General features: G+C 39.2%; 1 pseudogene; it reads left to right on the top strand.

Moving 5' to 3' along the window:
* The first annotated feature begins 5,216 nt into the window (after positions 1-5,216).
* Positions 5,217-5,779, top strand: LOC146476889 (uncharacterized; annotated as a pseudogene).
* Positions 5,780-13,038: the final 7,259 nt, after the last annotated feature.

Raw genomic sequence — 13,038 nt, 5'->3', positions numbered from 1 at the left:
AAATACTTCATCTCATTCACACCAACTTTCTCTAAAAGCTGAAGGAGAGGTACAAGTTTGCGTATGGGGATTTCATGTTTCGCAATCCAGTAAACGGACATGAAAGCTTTATAAAGCACATCATCAGCAACGTTTTCTCTGTTTGCTGACTCCTTGTGGAATGTCGAAACCCTCTGCAAATGCTCCGCTTCTATGGCTGCAAGATGTTGTCTTGAATCAGCATGTGAAGTGATTGTTGGCTTTCTATATCTAACTGCTGGATCGCTGCTGAACACTTTGGATTTGTTCTGTTCATTCTTTGTGTTGTGTTTACGACACAAAAGGCAGTACATCCCTTTTCCCTCCACATATGCAAGCCACCATATTCCCGTTTTAGAACAGTATGCCAGAGACTTGTCTGTAAGCCACTCGTGCTTGAACTTGTCTTTTAAGGACTTTTGAGCCTTCTGGTCCTCTGCGGAAATCTTTTGGCATGAGACTGCAGGGCAGGCTGACTGATGGTGGAGAAGTGAAGTTTCAGTTTCTTTTAAAAGTTTTTCAACCAGCTTCTTTTCTTCTTCTGGTTGAGTACATTCTTTTTGCTTCAGTGGCTGTGTAACAGCCTTAGGCTGGGGTGTTTCAAGTTCTTGCACAACGTCTGCGGGACAAGTGGTAGATCCAGTGGAACATTCAGAACCAACAGCAGCTTCGGGATTAGAGCCAACAGTGTCTGTTGTTGTTGAGAAACAGAAATAAGGGAAGTTTTCTGTTATGTTCAAATAAAATATATCCAAACCAATTAAAAGTCATTGACTTGCCTTAACGTTTAAAAAACAATCTATTCTAATTTGAAAAACAATCTTTTAATCAGCCGCGCCTAATTCATTAAGGTTTTGGCCGGTCAAACGATCGACTTGCCGGTCATATGTTGACCGGCCAAACTCGATGATAATAAAATAATTTAAATATCAGTTTCGTGTCATTTACCTATTTACTAAAAATATACCAAATTGCCGATTCCCTTATTTCGAATTGAATTTCAAAACATTGGCAAAAGCGCTTACAAAAAGAAACGCCAACTTTTTTGCTTGCTGTCACCGTGAATAAATTTGCATTTTACATATAAACAAGCTGCACCGGCAGACATTGAAACGCCTTAAAAACACTTACAAATAAGCTTACTGATTTGCTGAACACTAATCTCCGTAAAGACGGCGTACACTAATAGTGAAGAGCTGAGATTGTAACAGAGTTGTCAACAGCTTTTGCAAAGTTGCCAAAAAAAAGTTTCAATCTCGGGTAAGCCGGCCAGCGCCAGTTTAGGCGGGAAAATGGTTGGCGGCCGTCATGTCTTTCCCGCTGTCTTTTCCCTTCCTGCTGTATTAGCTTCGAATATAAGATCAAAGACAACACAGAGAATAAAGCAAACAACTGTTCATTATTTAATTGTAAAACAACAAATACTCCTAAGTTACAATAAACATTTCTGAACGTCTATTCTGTAAAGTATATTCAGGAAATTCAATCCCCAAGGAACGAGTTGCAATCTGCCGGCAAAAACAGTCTCCATCGCGTACAGACCGTACAGTTTCTGACAGTCTACAAACAAAGATACGGGAAACGAACATTGTACTCACCGCCTCAAAAGGGTCTTCGAAGTTTCTCAGATCTTCTTCTTGAAGTACTAGAGTTAAACTTTAAATGAAATCGTTTACAACTCTCCCACTTTCCACAAAAACGTCACAAAAGCCGCACTCCCCTAAAATCGAACAACATGGCCGTGCGTTCTGATCGAAAGCAAAATGCGCGCGCAAGTTCTTATGGGATATTTGACCGCTGGCTTCTCGAATTGCTCAAAGTTAAAAAAAATCTGGTCTTAAAACAATTGAATTTAAGCTAAACTTGTCTTACTTAGAAAAGCATGCAATTATGCTTGTATTGCATATTGATAGTATTGAGGACTTCTTTACTTTCTTCAATGCTCTCATGTGCTCTCAGATATATTGCCCCGCTTCCTGCAACGTGCTTCAGAACTTTTCCAGTGACTTCCAGTCCCCCTTGAAGTCTTATTGGAACTATGTCAGTTCCCGCACTTTTCACAAAATCAAACCTACAAAAAATGAAACTGGTACATTGTAAAATTCTGAATGTTTTCTTTATAGAGGTTATTTATCTACTTATTGCTCACAAAATGGTATGCCCTCTTGTCCTCAAGGTTTTAAAAATTCAGTGGGGTTGGGGGGAGGGTAAAAAATCCCTCCCTTCATGCTTTGACATGATGAACTGATTTAATTCAAAAAGTTAATAAACAACAAAAAAGGCTGAGCCCAAGAATTACTGCCCTTTATCATCTGCTGTCAAAACAACCAAAATCACTTTAAATAGATACACAATTTATCTGAAGACTGCCAATTGAAATTGAAATAACGGTCCTTGAACAGCTCTTTTTATTTATTTACATATCAAAGCATGATGGAATATTGTATAATACAATCAATGTACACACAGGTCGATCAGTATTAATAGAATCAATGCACATAGTCCACGTGACATACCCAATATCTTCACCACTCGAGTTTTTTAAGAGATTCTCAAACAACTTCCTAATTTCCTCTCGCAAGGTTGTCTCTTCCCAGTCCTTATGGAAGTACCAAGCATCAACATACATTCCACCATTAATCAGACACAATTTGGCTTTACCCCAAGGGACCTTGTTCCACTGCGGAGAAGGTAAAATACAAACGTCTTTGAAGTCCGGTTTGGCAACTCACTGTTCTTCGCGGTGACTGGTACAGCCGCCAGAGAAACGGCCATATGGGGTCCTGTTCTGGCGTTGTCGTCGTTGATCAGTCTGCACCATGCTGTAGTTCTGGCTGCTGGAGAACCCAGTAGCCAGATTTTGGAAAGAAGGGGGAATACTCGCGCTTTGAGCCAGGTTAATCTGGGTCGACTGGCTCTCGTTCTCATTCATCATGCTGCTGCCTTGTGGCCATGAGCGACGCGGAATTGGAAACGACCTATTCAGCTCATCTGTCACTGTTGCTGAGACAGCTGAACTTGAACTTGAACTGCCCGGCGGAGCAGGTTGATGTTGATTTCTGTGCAAATGTTCCACAACCCTCTGGACAACTTCTTGAATGATCAAATTGCCGTTAGCGTTGCTGCAGAGGGTTCGGCAGTCTTCCGCCATCTTCCTCTTCGCTGGATAATTTCCCGCGCAAGAAGGTCACAAGGGTCATGCCAGTTCACATTACATAAAGTGCCTACTCACTCATTGTGAGCCTGCAATCAATGCCCTCGACTTCGAATTTTTTTCTAGACTTCAAATTGTTAATTTCTCAACTTCGTTTTTATTTTCGACTTTGAATTTTGAGGTTTTTAAAAGTTCAGTTTTCCTTGTTGTCGACTTCGAATTTAAATATCTTGAACTCGAATTGTTGTTATTTTGATAGACTTTAGCATTTTCGACTTAGTATTTATACAATTGGACTCATTTACTCCTTTTGGAGTAATGTTTGTGTTTTCGATTTCATATTTTATAATGTGGATATTATGTCCGCAACAAAACGCCATATCTCCTGCATAATGTTTAATTGTAGAGCCTGTTTCCTTAACTTTCTTTTTGCAAGATGAAAGAAATTCTCGATAGGATTTATGTCAGGACTTCAAGGGGGTAGACATAATTATTTTGCCCTTTTCATTTGAAGTACTCTTCTTCTAAAAAGAGCCGAATTCTGAACCATTCTTGTCTTCTCTTGCAAACATAGAATCAAATTTTCCATTGACAAAAGAGGCAAATGAGCAGCTGTCCAGATTATCATATGCGTGACGTTCAATCACTCCTTCACCGTAACTTTAGGCCACCATTAATCTTGAAACGCGACCTGCACTTCCCTCTTTGCATCCTTTAGCTGTGCATCCCTTAATAAACCCTTCGTGCACTCCTCCATACCCTCCCTTGTGGGACTCTAGCTTGATTGGCCGGATGTCTTTTATAATAGAAACTGACACCATCCAAATAGAACTGTATTGCTTGAAACATGCCGAGAGTGTTTATTTTTAATGTCATTTGCAAAGTCAACCTGTTGACGCATGTCATCCTCAGACATCAAGCCTTTTCTACACGCCAGCACATAGTGGTAGCCTACCTTGTGTACAAAAAGCCTTATGGTCCTGCTGCTAACTTCATTAGGCTTAAGTCTAGCCCGCTTCATAGTCCGACTGGAAGAAAAACGTCCTTCCTCTTTTTGTAGCACTTGCAAATAGCCAAGAATTTTTCTCTTGTCGTGCGTACACAACTTGCTTGGGCGTCCTCCTGGATGTTTAAGCGGGCTGGTCAGTTTCATAGAACGAACTTGTCTCATATTCTGTTGACCGATGCAGGTGAAATGTTGCATTGTTTTCTTATCTCTATGGCTGGTAATATCTTCTGCTGCGCCAAATATCCAACATACGCCTTTCTTTGCATGTCAATTGCCCCCATAAAAACCATTGTATTTACCGTTGTTAATAAGTGATGAGGTAATGCCTCTCTTTGCGTAGTTAATTGGAACCATTATCTCCACGACCCAGAGCCAGTTAATGGCAATATTCCTGGACATTAATAAGAACCCATTGCCAATTACATATCATCGGGTCAGGTTTCTGGGCAGGGCTAGATCGCTGCTTTCAAAAATTTGTCTGTTACCATCATGGACATAAGAAATGGAACACGGCCAACAGAAACCAATTATTTACTATCCCTCTCCTCGGAATTCTCTGTCCCCTCCCCCCCTCCCCCTATAAATGTTGATTTGGGAAGTGCTGATTGCCGGGAAACTGTTTGTGACCCACAAAACAACATTAAGTCGGGAGAGGGGGGCAGGCAATATTGTTGTTTGATTGTCTACTATAGTGAAAACCCTGGGAAAGGTACATTTTCTGGACGGTTTTGTCCACGATTGTAGCAAATAATAGCCTGTATTTTCATCATTTGACTTATATTATTATAATATCTCTCTGGAAATTAAACACATTTTGAGACTTTCTAGGGTGATGGAATATGCTAGTCCATTACACGACTTATACCCCATTCACACCAAAGTCTAAACATGTTTAAAACTTGTTTTGATAAACAGATTTAATAAGACTGGCCGTTCACACTGGGGGCGCGTTTAACAAAACATGTCTAAAACCGTGTTTAACAAAACTACCTTGTGAGATAGTTCAACAATCGTGCTTAATAAAAAACGTTCAAAATGGCGGCAGAAACCAAAACTCGCGGAAGAGTTTGGGAGCACAAAGAAACCCTCCTGTTACTTGAAAAGTGGGGAGACGAGAATATCCAGCTCCAGCTAAAATCATGCACAAGAAAAAAGCCTATATGGCTAGAAATTGCGGCATATCTTTGAGCTGCAGGCTATGAAGACAGAGACAACGGCAGCTGCAAGACACGAATCCACACTCCGATAAGCGCCTATGGAAGCTACAAAGACGAATGCGCCAAGACGGGAAATGCCACACCAAAGAAGAAGCTGCCTTCCTTCGACAAAGTGGACGAGCTTTGGTCAGACAAGCCGTGTACCAAACCAAAGGTAATTATAAGGTCTTCAACAATTTCGAGGAACAATGGCGACGATGATGAAGAAAGCACAAGATGAGAAAACGTTGAGCCGAACGTAAACAGCCTAGGCAGCAGCAAAGAAATGTCAAAAAACCTTGACAAACTTCTTAGTTGTGTGACAGCGGTGTCAGGTAAGATTCTCTCTGATTGGTGAGCCAGAATTGTGTCCAACAACAACATCTGACGTTGTCTGTGAAAGTTTGGTTCAATCAGTATGTTTGAATACCATATTTGAGAGTTTTGGATATGCGTACAAGCAGATACAAGAAGGGTGTATCCGTATTATAGTGAGATAACTATACCATGAGTCTTTCATATCTTTTATTTCTCTCTTGGCTATAATGTTTATGGAACCGATTGAAGTTTTGGCGGTCGCCATGTTGTTCTTTCAAGTACAACGGAAGCCGGTGCCCCGTTCCAATATTCCTCAACTAATAAATGTAGTAGCCAATACAGAATCAATAGTTGCTTTTTCCATGTGCAGGGGATTCATCAAGAGTCCACCCCAAAACACACTGACAATAATGTATTAAGGGCCCTGCCTATAAACTGTATATGTATAAGAAATCACATGAACTAGCCTGAGTGCAAAAATATGAGTGAAGTTCTCAAAATTGCACTATTTGCTTGAGTGGGACACATCAATTTCTATAACAATGGAAGCAAAACATGGCCTTCTTGTTGCTCCCAAAAAATACACTTGAGTTGTAATATTAGTAATCGTATGACTCTTGTCCCATTCAGAAGTGTCGAATGTACTGTGAGAAATGCAGCCTCCTCCTACTGCTCTCAGATGCCTGCAGGCTCAGAGAAAGTTTCTCAGTCAGTTTGAAATTAATTTTCACAAGAAAGTTTTTTTTAAGTTAGATGAGACTTCTGTGAATTAATTCCAAGTTACTAAAGGGGCAGTGTCACATCATTGAATTGAATATTTGGACCAAAGCGGAGCTACAGTATCTGTAAAATAATTCCATCTACATGTGATTGCACTGCCCCGGCTATGATATAATATTATCACAGTGTGGCATGAGTTCTTTTTTGTGATTTTCAATGTCTTGCTTTTTCACATGAGCAAATTCAACCAGTTTGAGTTTTTTTTCTCTGAAAATTTACTGTTGCTTGTAGGCCTTGGTACAATTCCTATCTGGTATTTCATGTATGGTACTTTTCCACAACAATGCAGGAATGTAGTGTTCCCTTGTTATACCTGTCTTTTAAAAGTCTTTGATTTCATCTCAATTTAGTAAATAGTAGATTTTTTCATGCCACACTGTAATTTGAAAATCATAATAGAGTACTCTTTTCCCGTATATTGTTAATTCATTTAAGAATGCTTTATTCTTATAACACAAATGCAACAAAACAGCTACAACAGCTTAAACTGTCTATAAGTTCAATGTAAGATTTACTGAAACGAGTAAAATATTGCAATACATTGAAATAGTTATTTGCGTTGTGTGTTATCTGTGAGCTGATCAACAATGAATTGATTTCAAAATGGGTGTAACAAATAATGGTTATTGAACTGAGTGGAGTGCAATTATGGTCTGAAATCATACGCGTGTTTCAAAATCGAACAAGCGCGCAGCGCGGGTTCAATTTGAAATCACAAGTATGATTTCAGACCAAAATTACACGACATGAAGTTCGATTACCACTTTATTACAGCCATTTTGAAATCATACTGTTTTTTTTTTTGTCAATATTAATATTTATTTATCCACTTCATGAAACCTGTCTTTTTCTGGAAAAGGGGAAATTTGGGGAACAGAAATTGCAAAATTTCCCCCAAAATGACTTTTGTTGCCCTATATTTTCCCGCCATCTGATTGGCTAGAGCAGGTAAGCCATAAAATTTGAATGGTTGTTATTATTTCATATTCATTTTCAAGAACTAAAAAAGCATGCAATTTGGAGCAAAAAATGGTGCGATTTGTGAATAAAAAGAACCAATCCTATTGCAAGGATCACCAGTGATTTCAGAGTGGGTGTAAAAATTGAAAAATTGTATGAAATAAGTAAAAAGGACAAATGATAACTAGACTCTCAGTCAAATGAAAGAGTCTGTTTAAAACAATTACAACATTTGCAGGTTTCAGCAATCAGATTCCCTGTATAATTGACAGCTGAAAATGTCCTATATAAATTTCAGGAAAGAGTAATCTTATGAGCTTAACAAAAATAGTTTCCTTGATGGTCCTAATACATGTGGACATTTGACGAGTTATTCCACTGAACTTTTCAAATCAGTTGCCTGATTTTGATATATTATAATTTATTCTTACTTTGCTCTGAGGCATATCTCTGATCCTGAATATGTGTCATTCGCCTTAAGCCAACCAAGTTGGAAATATATACCAAAATTCTACTCGGCTTCCTCAATTTAACATGTACCTTTAAACTGGTCAAAACAGGGAGGTACAGTGGAACACAGATTATTTCGATAGGGTTAACTTCAACTGTATTTTTTCCTTGTACCAGGGAAGACTCGTGTCTCACGTAAATTAGTAACATGGAGAGTGGAGTAATGCCAAATTTTGAAACCCCATAAAACTCCTGTTTTCTAAAGCAAGACCCCCAGAGTCGAACTGCCCTTAACCTAATCTTAATCACATTTTTCTAAGAGGAAGAGTATGATTTTTCGCAACCCCTCAAAAAGTTTTTACTATGAGAATTCCAAAACCATGAACACTATAATTATTTCTGGAATGTTAATGTGTTACAAGGGAAAAGCCATAAATCAGATCTCAATGCATAGATGAAAACTGCCAGCTTTAATGGTAATTAACTGTGTAGCGTGCATTTTTTTGTGGTTTTATCTCGCATGTGATTGGTAAATACACAATGAAAATGTCAAAGTCAAAAATTATTGAAGTGTACATGGTTCTGGGATTAGCATAGTACATGTAATAGCTAAAATCTTACTTTAATAAAACTTGCATGACCATAAAATTTCCAGCTACAACAATAAGCAAAATTTAAAACAGGTCTGCACAGTAGTTTGTGTTAGTCAATGAAATTTTTTTTTTCAGTCTCTCGGGCAGACATTCTTTTGGCTCACAATTTCTCATTGGGGAGGTCAGGAGAGATTGCCTGCTGAGCCAAAAGAATGTCTGCATTGGAGGCTATTCACACAGTTATTCCAATAAAGATGTCTTGATGGCTTCTCTGATGGCTACAGCATTCCTGTTTTGTCCTTGGTTTGGGTCGACTGGGAAAACACCAAGATGGAGCTGCACACCTTGCAGCCACTCCTCATTAAAGTCCTCACCCATGACTTCACAGAAGTTGTGCAACACACAACAAGCAGCAATGACAAGACAAACAGTCTCAACATCAAGGTCCAGCCTCTTTGCAATGCATGTAAACCTACCCTCTAGCCTTCCATAGGCATTCTCAACCACCACTCTTGTCATGCTGAGGATTTTGTTGAAATTCACTTGTTCTCGCGTTAAGTTCCCATTATCAGTATACGGCTTCATTAGCCAGTCACTGAGCGCATATGCAGAGTTTCCAACTATCAAGGGTGGAACTCTTACACCTGATATTCACTTGTTCTCGCGTTAAGTTCCCATTATCAGTATACGGCTTCATTAGCCAGTCACTGAGCGCATATGCAGAGTTTCCAAATATCAAGGGTGGAACTCTTACACCTGATATGACTCGAGATAATTGAAGCGGTAGGAAAGTCCTCGCACAGCAGTGGGAAAACAGCGGTGAATTTTTAAATACGCGTGCATCGTGAACTTTTGCCGGTCATCCAACTAAAATGTCAGCAAAACGATAGTTGCTGTTAACCAATCCCTGCAATGTTACTGCGTGGAATCCTTTTCGATTCACATAATCTTCCGGGCTTTGGAGAGGTGCAATGATCGGCACATGGCAACCGTCAAGAGCGGCCACTACTTGGGGAAAGCCCACACGATCTCTAAAACAATCGATCTGATCTTGTACTTCTTGCTGATTTTGCGGAAAGAAAATATACCGCAAAGAAAAATACCTGCAACTACCTCGCATACCTGTTTCACGATGGTACACGCGGTGGATTTTCCAACTCCAAACAAGTTTGCAATAGTTCTGTAGCGAGCGGAGTCGGCAAGCCAATACAAAGTAATTGCAAGGCGATGGCAAACTGCAATGGCTTTACAAAAGTTCGTGTTCCGTTTCGCGATATGGGGTGATAGTTCAGCGCACAGATGTTCAAACGAATCCTTTCGACATCCTGAAGTTCTCTACCCAATCATTGTCGCTCCAGCCTTGGCAGGTCTCCTCCTAAAAGGACTGAGACCTGCTTTTACTCCAAACGCGACGTAAACTTGTGGCGCATTGAAATATTTGCCCCGCCAACAACAACAAAAATATAGATGATACAAGACGTCTGCGGCGGAGGTATCGGTACAGTCGTCTCCTGGCAAGCTTTGCGTGATTTTCTGCGATTTCTTGGTTTTCTTTCCGTGTTTTCCAAAACAAAAGCGCAATATTTCGCGCATCCGCCATTTTGTTTACATGTTGTGGCTGTATGATGTTGCATTATTTTACGTCAATTACAATTACATGAACGCGAGGCTGAGCATGAACATGAGGCTGCGTTGTTGTCAGCTCTTGTTGTTCAGTGTGAACAGGTTTATCATTTAACCATGTTTAATTAAACATAGTTTCATTAAACTTTGTTTAATTAAACATGTCTTGTTGGTGTGAACGGAGTATTAGATTATTGCTCATCGCAACAAAGCAAGGTCTAAAAATACTATAGACGGCCCTCCTTTGTAATGAGACATGACACTGACATAAGTACTGACATTAAACATGGCCTACGTGTCGACAAAATTAAATTTGGCAATAACTTTCTAAGGGCGCCTACATACTCGGAAAATTTCTCTCAAAAGTCAGTATTTTTAGCGCTCATATCAGTCATATGGGGGAGTGGGGGAGGGAGAGAGGGAGAAAAATAGTAAGTGTCTTATTCCAATGTGTCCATTAATGTCTCAAGTGCATTTACACTGATTGTCTGTTCGATTTACAGAACAATATGGAAAGCATCAGGCATTCTTGTTATAGTATAAAATGTAGAACATTAACTTAGCCAAAGCAACATGCTTCAAACGTCAGGACTTTGCTTGGTTAATTCTGTCAACACCCTTCAGGAAAGGTTAACAATAAGCTCTTCTTAATTTTCAAAGTCAACTTCAGTTGGCTGGGATCAGTAGGTTCATCAGGGATTTCCACATACTTGTGCTTTACTAGCTTCTTGGAAGCCACTTCAAACAGTTGAGATAGTGTGAGGGAGGTGAAATTTCTAGGTGTGACAGAAAATGTCTTCTCTAGTAGCTTTGAGAGCTCCTCTACTGAAAACCCTGCCACATACAGATCTCACAATCACCTTGTAAAGCTTTGGTGACAACTGAATACTACCTTCCCCCTCTGCAGTACTAACCTGGAAAGGTAGTGGGTCTCCTTCTTCGTTTTCAGATGCATATGGTGAAAGTGTTCATCCCGAGCTACTAATATTGCCACTGTCCTGCAATTTTAAAATCAGTACTGCAAATCAAAAACCTACAGAAATTCATGACTTTATAGTGTGTACACTGAATCACATTCAGATGGGCTAACGAACTTAATAAAACAATGCATGCAACAAACCGCCTTTTGAAAATGTTTGGCATAAGTGAGACATCTACAGCTGGTGTACTTAGTTTGTTGAAACGGGTGGGGTGGGGTTGAAGTTTATAGATCCTTCCATTTAAAAATAAAACTACTGCCATTGAAAATACTAACCTTATCATTATCAGAGTCCTTAATGCTTTGCTCCAATGTGGCACTGTCATTCCACCTATGCCAAACAAAGTAAAAAGGGAAATTAAGAAAATATATATCATACTTGGTACACAATAAATTTATAGTGACAAAAGGATAACAGGTGTCTTCTTGAATCTTGCTGGGGAAGGGAAGGGGCTAGGGGTAATGGTGTATGACTGTTGTGAAAGCATGAGTATGTTTCTTGTAGTCCCAGTCTGTTCATTATAATAAATTATATAATAAGCACTTTTTTCTGAATTAATAAAAGCTTTTGTGTACAAGTCTCGTTCAGCCTTTTCAACTTAGACTGAAGATGTGCTGAAAGACTTTGGCAGCAATCTTTTTCAGCAGCATCTCAGAGTTAAAAAAATTGCTTCCTACAAAATACAGTATGTACTCACATCTTTATCATCTTTTAAAGCAACAAAGTTTTTTGTTCTGTCTGAACGTTTAACCTTCACCGAAAACCCCCAAAAAGATAGCAGTGGTTAGAATATGCATTATATGTATATTTTGTGGTTCACTTTCATCCTTGGTCAAAATTTTAGCGATCTTCAATACAATTCATTCTCATACATTACAATACCCCAAAGTAAAGGGAAGTAACATTAGAATCAAGGACGAGAATTGGACTACAAAAAAGTAATGGGACTCGGAGGTTCGCCACATTTCATCTCCACAATGGAGGATGAATTTACATGATGTGCTTTGACCAGTTTAGGATGTTATGTACCAGTAACAAATATTAGTTTCCTGTTAGATGGAAAGCTTTCAGCTACAATTGGTATCCTGTGACATTTCTTACAAGGTAATTGTGTCAGGTATAATAAGACCAGTTGCAGCTCCATCATTTATTGCAGACTCTGTAAGCAGTACTGCTTCTTCTTCAACCAGATGATCCTCAGCATCTGCTCCTTATGTATGCTGAATGCAGCAATTTTTTTCATATCTCTTCCTAAGAAGAAAACATAGATAAAGATCGTAAGCTATTGATATTTAATGATATGACAATATGATGTGAATACCACTTCAAAAAGGAAGGCTCTATTTCTTAATAATGACTTTACAATAATTTGAATTGAAGGTAGGATCAGTAATGACAATAAAAATGTAATAATAGAATTATTTATTGTTGTGATCAGGTGACATCGACAACCTGTATAAGCTTGACTAGAAAGGTGAATGCACTGTACCTTAATTAGCTCCTTTCAGAAAGCCATTCAGCAAACTACATAAGTATCTACCTGCCATTTACTGATTCCCATCAAGGACAAGTAGACCCATTTTGTTGCTGCATGGTAGTGCTTCATGTGCAAATTAGTGTCCTTGGGCCTAAATTTGGTAAGGACACTAAATGTGGACTCAGGGAGATTAGAATGACCTTTTCCCAACTCAGGGCCAATGTCCTTCTCGGCATCATTTGCCCCATGAGTGCACTCTATCTCATAGTTAAGTGCCTGAAATTTACAAGTCAGGACATTGGCCGTGTGATAGTCCTCAACAGAACATTTCAGCTCTAAGGAAGACCCATCAACTTTGGCTTCACAAGATTTTAATAAGTGCAGGTGCCGAGTTCTTTTCTCTACCAGTCTACGAAAGGTTAACAATGTTATAGACCAGTCCCGGGAGTCTGGTCTTTCTCTATATACCTACATTTGTTG

This window comes from Pavona decussata, unplaced genomic scaffold, assembly GCF_977016875.1.
Source record: "Pavona decussata unplaced genomic scaffold, jaPavDecu1.1 SCAFFOLD_72, whole genome shotgun sequence".
Lineage (NCBI taxonomy): Eukaryota > Metazoa > Cnidaria > Anthozoa > Scleractinia > Agariciidae > Pavona > Pavona decussata.
Note: the sequence above shows the minus strand (reverse complement) of the source record. Positions and strands in the feature narration are given on the sequence as shown.